This window comes from Alligator sinensis, unplaced genomic scaffold, assembly GCF_000455745.1.
Source record: "Alligator sinensis unplaced genomic scaffold, ASM45574v1 scaffold1081_1, whole genome shotgun sequence".
NCBI classification, from domain to species: domain Eukaryota; kingdom Metazoa; phylum Chordata; order Crocodylia; family Alligatoridae; genus Alligator; species Alligator sinensis.
The window spans coordinates 340,648-354,234 of NW_005842921.1; the positions used below are offsets into that span (position 1 = coordinate 340,648).

At 45.1% G+C, this 13,587-nt stretch overlaps 1 protein-coding gene across 3 annotated transcripts in view; it reads right to left on the bottom strand.

Annotated features, from left to right (window-relative positions):
• The window catches only part of LOC102388724 (suppressor of cytokine signaling 1-like), a 32,364-nt gene that overhangs the window by 14,330 nt on the left and 4,447 nt on the right, over nucleotides 1-13,587 (bottom strand). Inside the window, exon 1 of one of the 3 annotated variants that reach the window (XM_025192428.1) lies at nucleotides 4,789-4,813. The exons of 1 other annotated variant lie outside the window; for it this stretch is intronic. The gene's annotated coding sequence lies outside the window, so the exon portion shown is untranslated. Of the gene's footprint in view, nucleotides 1-3,986; nucleotides 4,514-4,788; nucleotides 4,814-13,587 lie in introns of those variants that run through there. One more of the 3 variants, XM_025192427.1, reaches the window with a different exon arrangement.

Here is a 13,587-nt window from a genome sequence, read left to right on the forward strand (position 1 = left end):
TTGCTTTTTGATGGGCAGTACTACCTTAGTCCTAAAGTTATACACATGCCACGTAAACCTGGTAGCTTATCACATTCTGTTATAAAGTTTGCACCGGAAAGGATTGTGAAAATGTGCTTACAAAGCACTTTCCATTAGATTTTGTGCTGGGTTTTTTTTTCTGATTCACCTCAGTTTGGTTCCTTGTCACACACTGCCTCTTATTACATGGACCTCAGAAGGCAAAAGAAACATGAACACTGTTAAACAGGCAGGCATACTCATCCTTTAGCTCAAAAATGGGGATCTATGCGTCTTTATACAGACTTCAGTGAGACTGTGCAAATGTGAAAGTCCCTCTATGTAGTTCGGAACACAGAAGCAAGAGCCTAGAACTGTGACAGTTTAGAACAATATAATCCATTTTCTTCAAATGTAGCTTGGGACAAGTTTGCCAGGAGAGTTAACTATTTTAGAAAGTATAACAAGCTACTTTTCAGCTGAAGAATCACACAAACAGAAGGCTCAATGAGTTAACATCTGATACCAGGCCTTCTCTTAAAAGTCTGCAGAAAAGTTTTACTTAAGCTTCAGCACAAGACTGAAAATGGCCCAATTAACCAAATGTTGCTAGCAAAAATTCTAGGAAAACCAACACAAAGAGCCGATAGAAAGCAGTTGTAAGTTTAAGCGTAGAAAGTCAATCCCTAACCTAATACACTACATGTGTTTGCAAGTGAGAAAATACACAAGAGATGCTGGGGGAGCAGGGAGGGGGAAATACAAAAAGAATGTGCATTACCAAAATACCTTGAGAGTAGTTCTTGGAAATGTGGTCTGCAAACTTGTATCAGACATTCATTTCCTGTGAAGTGCACAGAGATGTTTTCATCTCTCCACCAAAGGAAAGGAAAAAACGAGCATGCTCTAAGGGGACTGCTGTGCAGGCTTCAAAGACAATGCAGCAAATTTTGCCTTTACAGCGCACAATAAAGGGTGCCTTTGTGCGCACTTCAGCAAGTTTAACAGAACTGAGTTATTATTATGCTGATAAAGAACAACATGGTATAACCCAAGATTAAAAGTAGCTCTGGATTATGCTTTTTCTAAGCCTCTAACTTGAGACAGGCTTGGGCTGAAACCCTGCATGTGGTCATGGACTTAAACAACTTGTTAATTTTTGACAAAACAATATCAAAGGGACAGACACTACTGATGTAGAAAAAAAAGTCTAAGACTTCATTAACAGATGAATCGGATACAAAATTAGATGTTTAGGTAGAACTTTGTGGGATGTATAAGGATGCAAAGAGTAGGGAGGGCTGCCAATGAGCAATACTATACACTGGCACTGTTAAAGTGGAAAACCAATACAGTATTATAATTTTGGCTTCTGCTTGTAGTCATGTACATTTTTCTATCAAACTAATCAATAATTTGTGGTCATCTAAGTAAATATTTATATCAATATGGAGCAGATGTGTCAATGGTATAATATTTAGGTGACCCACTTGGCATATTCAGCTTCTGCACAACCTAATTTTCATTTAAAAAAAACAAAAATGTATTTTCACCCTCACAGCTTGCAAGCATTAACCAATTATAACAGATACAATGATGCCTGCATATGTCCCTAGAGACCCTGAAATAACAGACTGAGAAAAATGCAACTTCCTCAGATCCTTTATTATTCTGACCAAGGTGTGAAACCAAGCCTAATAAATGTCACACTTATGTGTTAGTACTATCTATTAATTACTGACCAAGGTAAGCTGGGAAGTGTGTGACTGAAGCTAGGAAAATAATGTTTGTGGCACTGGGGAAGGGTAACAAACTGCAGGGAAAGAAAAACAAAAAGGAAGGAAGAGTTATGAGGAAAGGAACAGATATAAGCAGAGAAACAATAGGTACCATAGTTAACTAGCAGAAAAGGTGAGAAGACTGTCTTCACAACCACTGATTATAACTAAAAGCTTAATTATTACATTCAAGTTTTGATCTTGGTGCAGACATCCTATTGATATTATAGAAAATCCAGTGAATTAAGGGCAATAAGTATTTCAAAACGCATGTTCCAATCCATAATTTAGAGGTAGAACAGGCCCTCTTCAACAAGAAATATGCTCTCTCTCTATCTATATTACAACTATGTCCACTTGGAAACTCATATGAGCTCAACCTTCTATTGCTGCAGTTGTCTCTTTTCATCTTGCTTACAGAACAGGAAAAATTGATAATCATGAGGTATGCTTGTGTCTTAGGAAATGGCCACAATTTACTCCTAGCATTGTATGTAAACCATTCATTAACCACTGCAGTCAATCTCAAAGTAACAGTCAGTTTACAAATTACAGTCAGTTATGGATGAGCTATGTTGCTTAATGGTGACCAGCAGCAAAAATACAACTCTTCTGGTCTGGAAAGAGCTCACACCACACTGAAAAATGGGTATAATTAAGCCACATATCCAATGAAGTCACTCGACTAAAAAAAAAAAAAAAAAGAATGCTTAGGAGTTTGGCCTTAGTGACAGTAACTTAAGACTGGCTTATACCATAATAAAGCCCTTCTCCTTTAAACTCTTCCACATGTGCTTACCTTTAAAAAACACAAACCTACAGTGTTATGGACTCCAATAAGAGCACTTAAATGCTTCCAAGCAAGCACATGTGGAAGAGTTTGCAGGATCTGAGCTATAGCACAAATATTTTGATAATGTAGATAGGCCCTTCTCTAGCCTTAGAGAATGAAAAGTAAAAGAAAAAATTATTGTATCTCAGCAGTTCTCACAAGTTAAACAGGAATTAATCCAAGTTAATCCAATAAAAAGTAAAAAATTGACTGAACTTTCCTTTATATTTCCAGAATGCTACAAATTGAAAAATCTAGCATTTCAAAGAGTTGCACTCTTTCCACTACATTAACACTGAAGATGGTAGGTAGTGGCCAAAAGAGCAAATTGTAAACACTACAAAAAAATAAAGGAGTCCAAGTCTCCTAAGAACCACATGAATTTTCAAGCAAATCTTGGATCCTTCTTGGTGAACTCATATCCTGCTTTCAAGCTTCTTTCTGAATCATGAGAGCTAGAAACTTTTTTTTTTTTTTTTTTTTTTAATATAAATAAAAAGGCTAAGATTCTTACAATCAGTTGTCTCCAGGATGGGAGGTTAAGTGATACACACACACCCCTCTCTCTCCAAATTCACAATTAAAGCTCAAACTGGTGGCAACTGAATGGAGAACATTGGAGGTGCCGTATTCCACAAGCATAAAAACAAGGTTTTGATGACAATTTGCAGTCATGACACTTTTTGCAAAGATAGGGATATTGGCCCTGGTTCTGAAAAAAAACCAAACAAACTTACACTTGCATCCTGCCTGCATAAATAACAGGAAGAATTTTCAACTGGCAAGTTATTCTTCACTTCCAGTACTCTCCAGTAGATACTCAGTTTACTACTCCACTGCTACCATAATACTTTCATCTCCAGAAGTAACTGTACCTTAGCACCAAGGTAAGAGTACCCCATGATTTAAAGTGGGTAATGTTGGTCCAACATGTTGTGTTCTATGGAAAGCAGCTGGAGGAATAACGTGCTGCCAATTCTTACAATTTTACTGTGAGGCTTGTGATATTGGATTTTTTTTTTTTTTTTACAGGCTGCTGAATCGGAGCAGTTACATAGGGTAACTTTCCAGCTTTCATTTGAAAACCAGCAGGTTTCTAGCCCTCAGGGTGCCGGAGGAAAGCTTGGAAACAGGATTTGAAGGAACCTGAAAGGCTCGGACACCAGAGGACGCTGAAAGAGCACCCCCCTCCCCAAATCATTGTTTCAAGAGTCTCACGGTTATCTATGACTCACTATTCTTTTTTAAATGATGCTTGAGGCTGCTCATACTGTGAGCAGCGATCATTCAGATCGTCTCTCAAGCCCACACTGAAGTGCCTGCAATAACTGCAGTCCCCTCGTTTTTAGAGTAAGGGGCAGCCTCTGAGCTCTCACCGAGTCCAAATCTCTTTAGTTTAAAGCCGTGGTTCACCCGGGATGCCTCGAGAGCCTTTCAAGGGGGTTGCGGGGGGTCAGCCCCATCGGGTTGGCAAACACGACTCGCGATGAACCCAAGCAGGAGGCTGCGAAGAGGCATGCGAGAGCTGCGGTCTGGCTGGGCTCTCTGCCTCTGGAAAAAGCAGCTCGAGTCTTGCTCTGTGGTCCAAAAAAACGAGTGGAAACTCCGAGCTGGCGTTTTCCAAGGGCCGCCTCCTCCAAGCTGTCCAGGGCTGAGCACCGCTGGTTTTCTCAGTGGCGGCAGATGCCAGGGCAAGGAGCAACGGGCTCGCGCTGCAGCAGGGGAAGCTGAGGCTGGACGCGGGCAAGAAGTCTCCGGCCAGGAGGGCAGCGGACCAGGCGGCCCGGAGAGGGGAGGAGGCTGCGTCCTCGGAGGTGCCCCGGCCGGGAGGATGCAGCAAGGGCCGGACGAGGAGCCCTTCCGAGGCCCCCAACGAAGCGGGACCCGGGCGGGCCCGGGGGCTGCTCCCTCCGTGCCAACCCCCGCGGAAAGCGCAAGCGCCGCGGGGAGCAGCAGCGCCGGGACGCCCCCCCACCCCCAGCCCAGGGCACGGAGCGGTGCTGGGGCGGCCCGCCCCGGCCCCGGCCCGGGCATGCAGCCCTCAGCTCCGAGTAGCCCTCTTCCTCCCCTGCCCGCGGGGCACGTGGGGGCTGCAAGGGGGCGGCCCGGCCCCTCCGGGCAGCTCCAACCCCAGTTGCATCATGCCAGCCGGGGCTTTGTCTACCCGGTCTCACAAACCTCCACAAATGGAGGTCCCGCCACCTCCTGTCGCACTGCTTTACTGCCCTCCTCCTGAGAGAGTTTCCTCATCTCCAGCCTCAGCTTCCCTTGCTGCAACATGAGACCATCGCTCCTTGTCCTGTCATCTGCCACCACTGAGAACAGTCCAACTCCAGCCTCTTTTGAACCCCCTTCAGGTAGTTGAAGGCTGCTATTGAGTCCCCCCCCTCAGTCTTCTCTTCTCCCGACTGAATAAGCCCAGCGCCCTCAGCCTCTCCTCATGAGCCACCTGCCCAGCCCCCAAACCATTTTCAATGCCCTCTGTTGGACTCTCTCCATCCTGTCCACATCATTTCTGTAGTGGGGGCTCCAAAACTGGGCACAGTACTCCAGATGTGGCCTCACCAGTGCCAAGCAGAGAGAAGAATCACTTCCCTCGATCTGCTGGCAACGCTTCTACTAATGCAGCCCAGTTTGTGGTTAGCCTTCCCCCCAGTAACAATGCCCAAAGCACAGCTAGAGCAAAGCTGCTCCATGCAGGAGTGCCTAGAGCGTCCCAGCGTCTCACCAGCCTCTCCTGCATGTCCAGCTTGCAGCACAGGCACTGTCACAGGTGCATGGGGGAGGATCCAGGCTTGTGAAATGGGGGTGCGCATGGTACATCCTCACACACAAGGAAACCTTAGTTTCTTCAGTTAATAAAGAAGCTAGAAGCTTTCCTCAAACTAGGGGACTGGGGAAGCTTCATTCAGCTTAAGCTGGGAGCAGCAACAAGTAGACAGGTGGAAACCTGCATTCCTTTTTGCTGTCACACACTGGGTATAATGAGCACAACCAACTAGGTCCGGAAACAAAAAGAGGATCCTGAGATGTTTTGTTAGCCCTTCCTTTTGTGAGACTTCAGCAGACAGCTCTCTGTAAGCTTCAGACAGCAAAGTCTAGCCACCTGATGTGCCTTGGTCATGCTAGTGGCACTTTGCTCTGAAGTTATTTCCATGTGACAAGGGTGACAGGTGTCTCCCGAGTCAGGGTGGGGGGCACTTGCCCCCCCCCCAGCAGCCAGTCAGCGATTGCGGGGGGGGGAGTGTCCCCACAGCCAATCCCGCCAACCAGCATCCCGCTGGCACTTCTTGGTGAGTGTGATCGGCCAAAGGGGGACCACAGGGATTGCTTCTCCTGGTGCCCCTGCTCCCCAGCAGGTGCTTTCAGGGTGGGCAACAGCGCTCTCGCCTGCCCCCCTTGCCCAGGAACGCTGCTGTCAGGGGTTGCACATGCGCCCCCTACGCATGGCCAGTGCCATGCGAATTCATGGTTCCAGCCAGATTTAAAAACTGAAGGCAAGGCCAGGAAATAGGAGCTGTTTTAACAGCAGCAAGCAAGCAGACAGCAGCATTGCAAAAGAAAGGATATCTGGATTGCTTGAACATCAAGACCATTAGAAAGGTGGGTTGTTAACACCTGTGGAGTGAAGAGTTTAGAAGGAATCAGGTAGATTATAATGAGCCTTGAAGTCCAGAAACTCCCTCAGCACTGCCTGAGTAGAAATGCTGCAGCCCCTCCCAGGCAGTTGGTTTTAAAACTTTGAGTGGAGCAAGAATCAACGGAGCATGCGACTGCAACCCCCGCCCCCCCACAATTCCACCCCTGATCAGAGCATTAGAGCAGTGGTTCTCAACCTTTTTTTGGACCAGGACTCATTTGTAAACATCAATGGCCAGTCCTGAATCAGTGCCCTTCGCTCCCAACCCATTGCCCCCAGCCCCCAGCCCCTCAAGTGTGTGGGGCATGGGGGCCCCCAGGCAGCCCCTTGCAGCCTTCAAGGGAAAAGCCACAGTCAGTTTTCCACGTTTTTCTCCTTTAAATGAGAATCCATTTTTAAAGTTTGCTGATCCATTTTTAAAGTTTGTTCATGACCTTTTTATATACATTCTTGTGACCGACTTTTGGGTCGCGACTCATGGGTGGAGGAAATGCTGTCTGTCCTGAACCTCAGTGCTACCAATGGTGTGATCTTTCCTGGGCTGCCACACATGTGGGTGACTTAGGATATACCCTTGCTTTGGCTTCTGTTTTTCATACATTAAATGTCACAGCCCCCTCTGCCATATGTGGTGTCTGTTATACCCGTTACCTACCCAGAAGGAAAAACGAGGGCAGTCTGTACCACCCAGAATGGAAACAGATCTAGGATTTTGAAAACAGGGGTGCACATGGTGTGGCATCATCACATGAAACATTTTTCTCTAGTTAAAGAGAAAATAGATGCTTTGCTAATGTGCTGGGGGGGCATGGGGGGGAAGGTAGCACCATAGTATTCAGTTTAAGATCAAAGCAAAAAACAAATTGTAATTGCTGGAATGGGCACTAAATTACTAAGCCAAAAAGTCAGAAGCTATTATGTTATTAGTCCTGTAGTCATTATAGTTGACTGTACATCTCTTTTTCAGACTTACAATACAAAATTGAGGCTTAAGCATCTTGACAGTGCCTCCACTCCTTCACTGTCAGTCATTTCTGCACCTGAGGTAATATTACCACACCTGAGTAAGTTTTTTTAGCCAGAGCTAAAAACAGTCTGCAGGGCTGTGAAACTGAAGACAGACATTACAAGGAATGGCTGACAAGCAGCAGGTTACAGAAGACAGGGTAGTTTGAATAGTAGAACACCAAGGCCATTAAAAAAGATGGGAGGGTCATTAACACCTGAGGAATGGAGAGACATTAGCCGGAATCAGGGAGTGACAGCGAGCCATTAAGTCAATTGACTCTCTCAGCATTGCCTGAAGAGAAATGCAGCTCCCCTTCCAGCAATTGGTTTTAAGGTTTGGGTGGAGCAGGAATTAAACGGGGTACAGCTGCACCGCGGCACTTCCCCCACCTCCCCCATCAGAAACTGGCACATCCTTCACCTTCCTGGTGGGGTTTCTTCAAACTCACTTTTCCTTTTCCCAGGCACTGAAGTGTCTATGATTACACTGCAACAACAGTTTGTTCCTGGTCAGAAGCAAAGTGCCTCAGCAGAGCTGTGTATAGCTTAGGAGTGTAGTAACACAGTGGGGGCTGCAGCTGAGAGCTGAAGTCCAACATCAGAACAACCCCCAGGAATGCACTGTGGTTCTCAACCCCCCAGAAAAACAGACGCACTAAAAATAAGAAAAAAAAAGATGGAAAGCCCACAAATATTTAATGACATTGATTATGAACAGCAAACCATGTGATGCACAGCACAAATACATGTCTTCCTGGAAGATAAAAAGGTTATGTTGTCCATAATTAAAAATCTGCAGCTTGGTAGATAAAACAGTTGTCAAATCTCCTGTCCAATTCTAGACCCATGACTCTCTTGTATCTGTGCTCATACACCAATATACTTCTACCAGTCAAGATCCTGAGCCTATACAGACTAATGCAAATGTATACCTTTATGACTTGTGAATTGTCCCATTGAAATGAGTGGATGCCAACACTGGAACACAGGTACACTCTAGCTGCTTTCCATTGTTCCAGTAATGCAAAGCAATTGTAAATCAGGTTTTAGTGGTTGGGGAAATTAGTTTTATGGATGCTTTGCACCACCAAAGCAGCACAAAGTAGTCAGAACATGCCAGTAAGTCTGACTTGTGGTGTCTCCAAGAATTCCACTGAGCAGTACTGAAAAGCTGAACTACTGTACATCTTTGCTTTTTGCTGAACCAACCCAAGGAAGCTGATAGTTATAGAAGATCTGAATTTTTTACAAGAAGGATTAGGTCTATATAAAAGGTGTTAATTCTCTCTCACCAAGGAGCAAATAGCATGCTAAAACACCAGACATTGCAAGCTTATGTTTTTCTCTGTTCCATATAAATGTTATTTATTGTCTGGGCAAGAAAGAAAGAAGGAAAGAAAGACCTCTCTGTCATCTAAAAACAGAGAAAAAGATTAAATCTTCAGAAACCTGAACACCGTATCCTTTGGTTTTCTTTTCATTAAGAGCAGTAAATAGAAATAATTTCAGATTAGACTACTGTTGCGAAATATGTTAAAGTGTTCAGGAGTGGGTGTAAATCTCTCATTAGTGTAAAGGAGTTAGTTTAGCAACTCATCCTGGAGCTGAACTCACCATCACGTAAAAGGTAGCCTGCAGCAGCCTACCCACAAAACAATCAAGGCCCGGAAGACACACACCAGCGTTCCTACTCCATTACTCCACATTCCAAATCTAGCCCTGATCCACAAGAACTTTTAACATGTTGGGATCTGGGTACCTCAGAGACCTGAATGGTATGGTTTTCCAAAGGTGGGATAGCTAAAAAGAGACACAGAACAAGACTTCTGTGTAGACATACCCCCAGATTACTTTTTTCGGTGTACAGATACCAAGTTAAAGGGCACCTTGGACATAAAATAGACAGGCCCATCCATGGCACTCCTACATGCAACCCTTCAAACTCCAGCCCAACGCTGAATGCTGCCAGAGAAAACAGAAACAACCTTGATGCAAAATATGTTAAAGTGTTCAGGGGAGTGGGTGTAAATCTCCCATTAGTGTAAAGGAGCTAGTTCAGCAAAAAAACAGGCCTTTATCGTTGGTTTAATGGATTTTTAATAATACAATCCATCCAGCTTTTCTGACGCACCAAGCCAAGAATGTACCAGTGCACTGCTCACTACAGCTTTTTGTGATTATTCTAGCTTCACTTTCTCTGACACCTCCTACAACATAACAACCAGCAAATATAAACCATAGAAGAATCCTCTTGGAATGACCCAAGGCCAGTGGGTCTTGTCTGGAATCAGGCTATCGATTGCCATAGTTCTGAATATACTGCAGTTTGACTGAACAAAGCAAGGTCCTACACTCCACTTGATGGCATTTTTCTGCATGTCTGTCTAATGCCCATAGTCCATGTGGTTGTCAAATGTTGGTGACCTTAGCTGCTGGCCTGCCTAAAACCCACTAGTTCTTTCTTCCTCCCTTCCTTCTATTATGCTGCCTCCTTCATGCCTGCTTGGTTGAGAGCTGATGTCCTCTCCATACATGTCCCCTGCAACTGGAGGTAGCAGAAAAATAAGATAGGGGAAGAGAGGGTCTTACAGATCCCCTTGGCAGGGAAGGGGAGATTGCAGGACTCTGGTAATGGGAGGCTAGGGGCTAGGACATGGGGAGGGGAATGAGGGAGACGCAGAGCTTCAGACTTGGGGGGAGACAGGAGAGGTACAAAAAGATGACAACGAGACCTGGGGGATCATTGCAGGGGAGCAGGGGGGAAAATGGACACCCAGACAACCTGGGGAGAGGGGAAACAGAGGGAGCCCCTGCCAAGGTAGGGAATGAGAAAAGAGAAGATACACATGGAGCCCCTGGCCTGGGGTGTGAGAATAACAAACAAGGTGATGGGAGGGTATGACAGACCAGCTGCCATGGGGCTGGTACATGTGGGAGAAGGGGACTGGGCAGGAGGGACACAGAGCCATGGCATGAGGGACAGAGCAGAGGATGCAGGGAGTCTGTGAAACAGAGGAGGCTGAGTGAGCAGCGCATAGGGAACTGCTGGAGGGAGGGGATGCCAGAAGCCCAGGCGCAGCCCTGAGCTGTTTCTTGCAGAAGATACCCACACATGCAGTGTCTCTAAAGGTTCCCCGCCCCTCACTTCCCTACATGCCCCCACCCCCCGCTCGGGAAGCTCACACTCCAAGGAGCGCAGCCTCAGACTAGCAGGCCAGCAAAACCCTCTGTGTCTTGAAGCAAGCAAGAAGCTGAGCCTGTTGTACTCTTACAGGAAGATTCAGCACATTTCACAGGCCCCTTTTGAGTGAGCTGTGGCCAGGCCCCCGCCCCTCCTCCTCCTCCTCTTCTCAGAGTTGGTTGCTTCTAAGTAATGAAAAGAGCTTGCTTTCCAGGAAAGGGAAGGTACAGGCTGCCCCGAGAGAAGTGACCTTGAGAAGTCAGTTCATGCTGTGCTCGCCTGTTCTCATGCTGCAAGCCTGGGGCCCAGGTCTGATGCAAGAAAGGCACAGAGTTGAACAGCATCCTGTAGCAGCTGGGCTCACTTGCCAGGAGGAGCCAGGAAAAACACCAAGGGCTGGCACAGCAGAGGGAGATCCCACTTCTAAAGGCACCCCATTTCCTTGCTAATTCATTTCTCTCCTGCCTAGTCACCTTCACTGTTTCCACATGAAGCCCACCCATGTAGCTCTGCCAGTGCACCTCAGCCCTTTCCTGCAGCCACCCCTGGTCAACTGTTCTTGGCCTCACACACACCCTTGACCTGCAGAATGCCTTTCTATGCAGGGTAGAAGTGGTTACCTTCACTGCAGTGTTGAATCAAGGTATCTTAGGACTGAGTGTGGTCCTTAACTTGACAACCCCACCCACAACACAAATCTCTCTAGTTCTGAGTTAGACCGGGCTTGGGCTTTAAATCCAACTGGTTTGCATGCTACCAATCCTCAGATGTAGAAATGCTATGCAGTGGGGGTGCAGCCACTCAAGTTCATGTGTTATTTTGCCATGTGGCCACTATCATGCAAAGAGAAGTTAGCACGAGTGTAAGTAACTGGAGCCAAGTCTTCAGGGAAAGTAAACCTTCAGAGACCTGCCTGAGTGGAATAGAGCTGCCAAGAGCCACGTGTGTTCTGCAAGCTGCAGTTCACATGAATTTCAATTAATAGATTTTTCTGTGCAAACTAGATTATCTAAGCATCACACCCTTGATCACATGTGCACTTGGGAATCAATGTCCATTTTAGAGACATAGGTCTAAACAAGATGGGATGAAAATATATGTGGTCTTCCATTGAACGGACATGCATGCCACATAGTCATTTGTTTTGGTGAAAAGCAAAGATAATCAGGGCCTTGTGTATAATGTCAATGCAGTCACATTGAGAGACTCATAATTCCTCATTTTTTAAATACTGCCACCTCATTTGTTGCGATGGAGTGCAGTTAAGTTCCTTTCCCTAATAGCTGTGGAGTAACTGCTCAAAATGGAAACTGAATGTAAGCTGTAATATGATTCTGCAGACAGCCTGAAACAACATCTGAGAAATGTGAATGGCTTCCATTCATTTTAACAAGCTGTTAATTCCAAAACCTACACATGTCTATTTAAATACCAACACTGTTAACTTCCTGACCATTTCATCAGAAGTATTTGAGTGACAACTGAATCCATCCTTACTGTCTGAAAAAGCAAGTACTGGGGGAGGGCTCAGTTTGATCAACACTGAGGTTGATCTAATTTATATCAGGGACTAGGCAGGTTCCTGGACAACCACACAACAAAAGGAGGCATAAAACCAGAGCACAAAGGAGGGCATGATGGACACATGAACTAAGGCGATTCTCAAGGTGTAAACCTTTGAGTCAAGTGCACCGTGGCAGCTGCACAAAAATAAGCAAGCTGTGTATCTGAAATCATGAAACAGGGAGGCTCTGCATTGGAAGGCAGGCATTTGAAATCATGACAATTAATTTAGCCCTGTTTCATCCAGGAATATATTCTCCAGTGTTGAGATGGGGCTAAATTACTTTTAGGGCTTGCAACATATATATATACAGCTTTTTAAAAGCCAGTGTAGTCTGGCTTGCAGCAAATTAACCTGCTTGCTTCTCTATGGTCACCTCTACACCTCCTTCTGCTTTCTTTCGTGGAGTAGAACCTGACTAAAATGGAAAGGAAAAGGCTTATTCTTTTGTATTAAGCTATTTTGAGGTGGGTGGAGCTCTGCCATGGACTGCTCCCCCAGTGAGCCTCAGCTGGCCAGTAGCTACATGATGCAATCCATTTAATCACGTAAATTTCCCAAACCTGGGAATTTTTGCCCCAATTCCCATCCATGGCAATTTCTTCCTAGGACAAAGTAGCCATGGCCTAAATAACACCTGTTCTACATGAATGATCAAAGAGCTCTAATGATTCTCCCAGAGACTGCCAGAAAACAAAATTGACCAAAAATACTTGTATTAATATGATATCTACTGACTTCTCAATCTGAATTAATTCATACAATATACTGGAGAGAAGCAGTGTTACCAGAAGTTTCTCACATGTTTAAAGAAAATAAAAACCTAAAAAGAGTTCTGTTTTTCCCTGGTAGTTTCTCTTCTACCACAATATTTCTGAAACTTTCTGTACTTTGGCATGTACTAAAATAGGTGCTTGATTTACTGGGAAACAAAGCAAACAAGGAGGTAGGCATTTATGTGTTTCTTCAATGGCAGAAGTGTTTGCAAACATCAAGCAGAAGACTGTACCAATCATTTGATCTTCCCTGCGAGTGTATTTGTCCGAATATAAAAAGCCCAGCAACTGTGAGATGTTATTAAAACCCATATCTGGTAGGTTTTCATCAGCTTGGTTACACCAGCATGAAGGGGTAACAATATCAGTGATATTCCATCATCATAACACAGAACAAAATAACCATGCAGTAACAACTGTTCTATTAAGTATCCATTAATGCTAAAATACAAATCTGAAAATTAAAGGCCTATTCTTGGCTAATTTTCACCTGTGAACACCTGGATATCTGATAAGTCTCTGTAGGTATTCAGTTGGGGATGGGGAGGAAGATACAAGTTCCTAAAGATCTGGAATAGCATCAGTGCTGTACACTCTGAAAAGTGTTTGAGTCAGATTGTAGCAGCTACAGAGATGACAGGAAGCATGTAATAATTTTACAAGATCACTGACCTGCATCCCCACCTGGAGAGCTGGCCTCTCTTGGCATGGCCCAGCAATGTTAACTGAGCCAGATCTTTGGGACAAGAGGTAAGGAATCAGACTGCAACACCAATAGGAGTCAGATAGGGGCATGACACCAACAGCA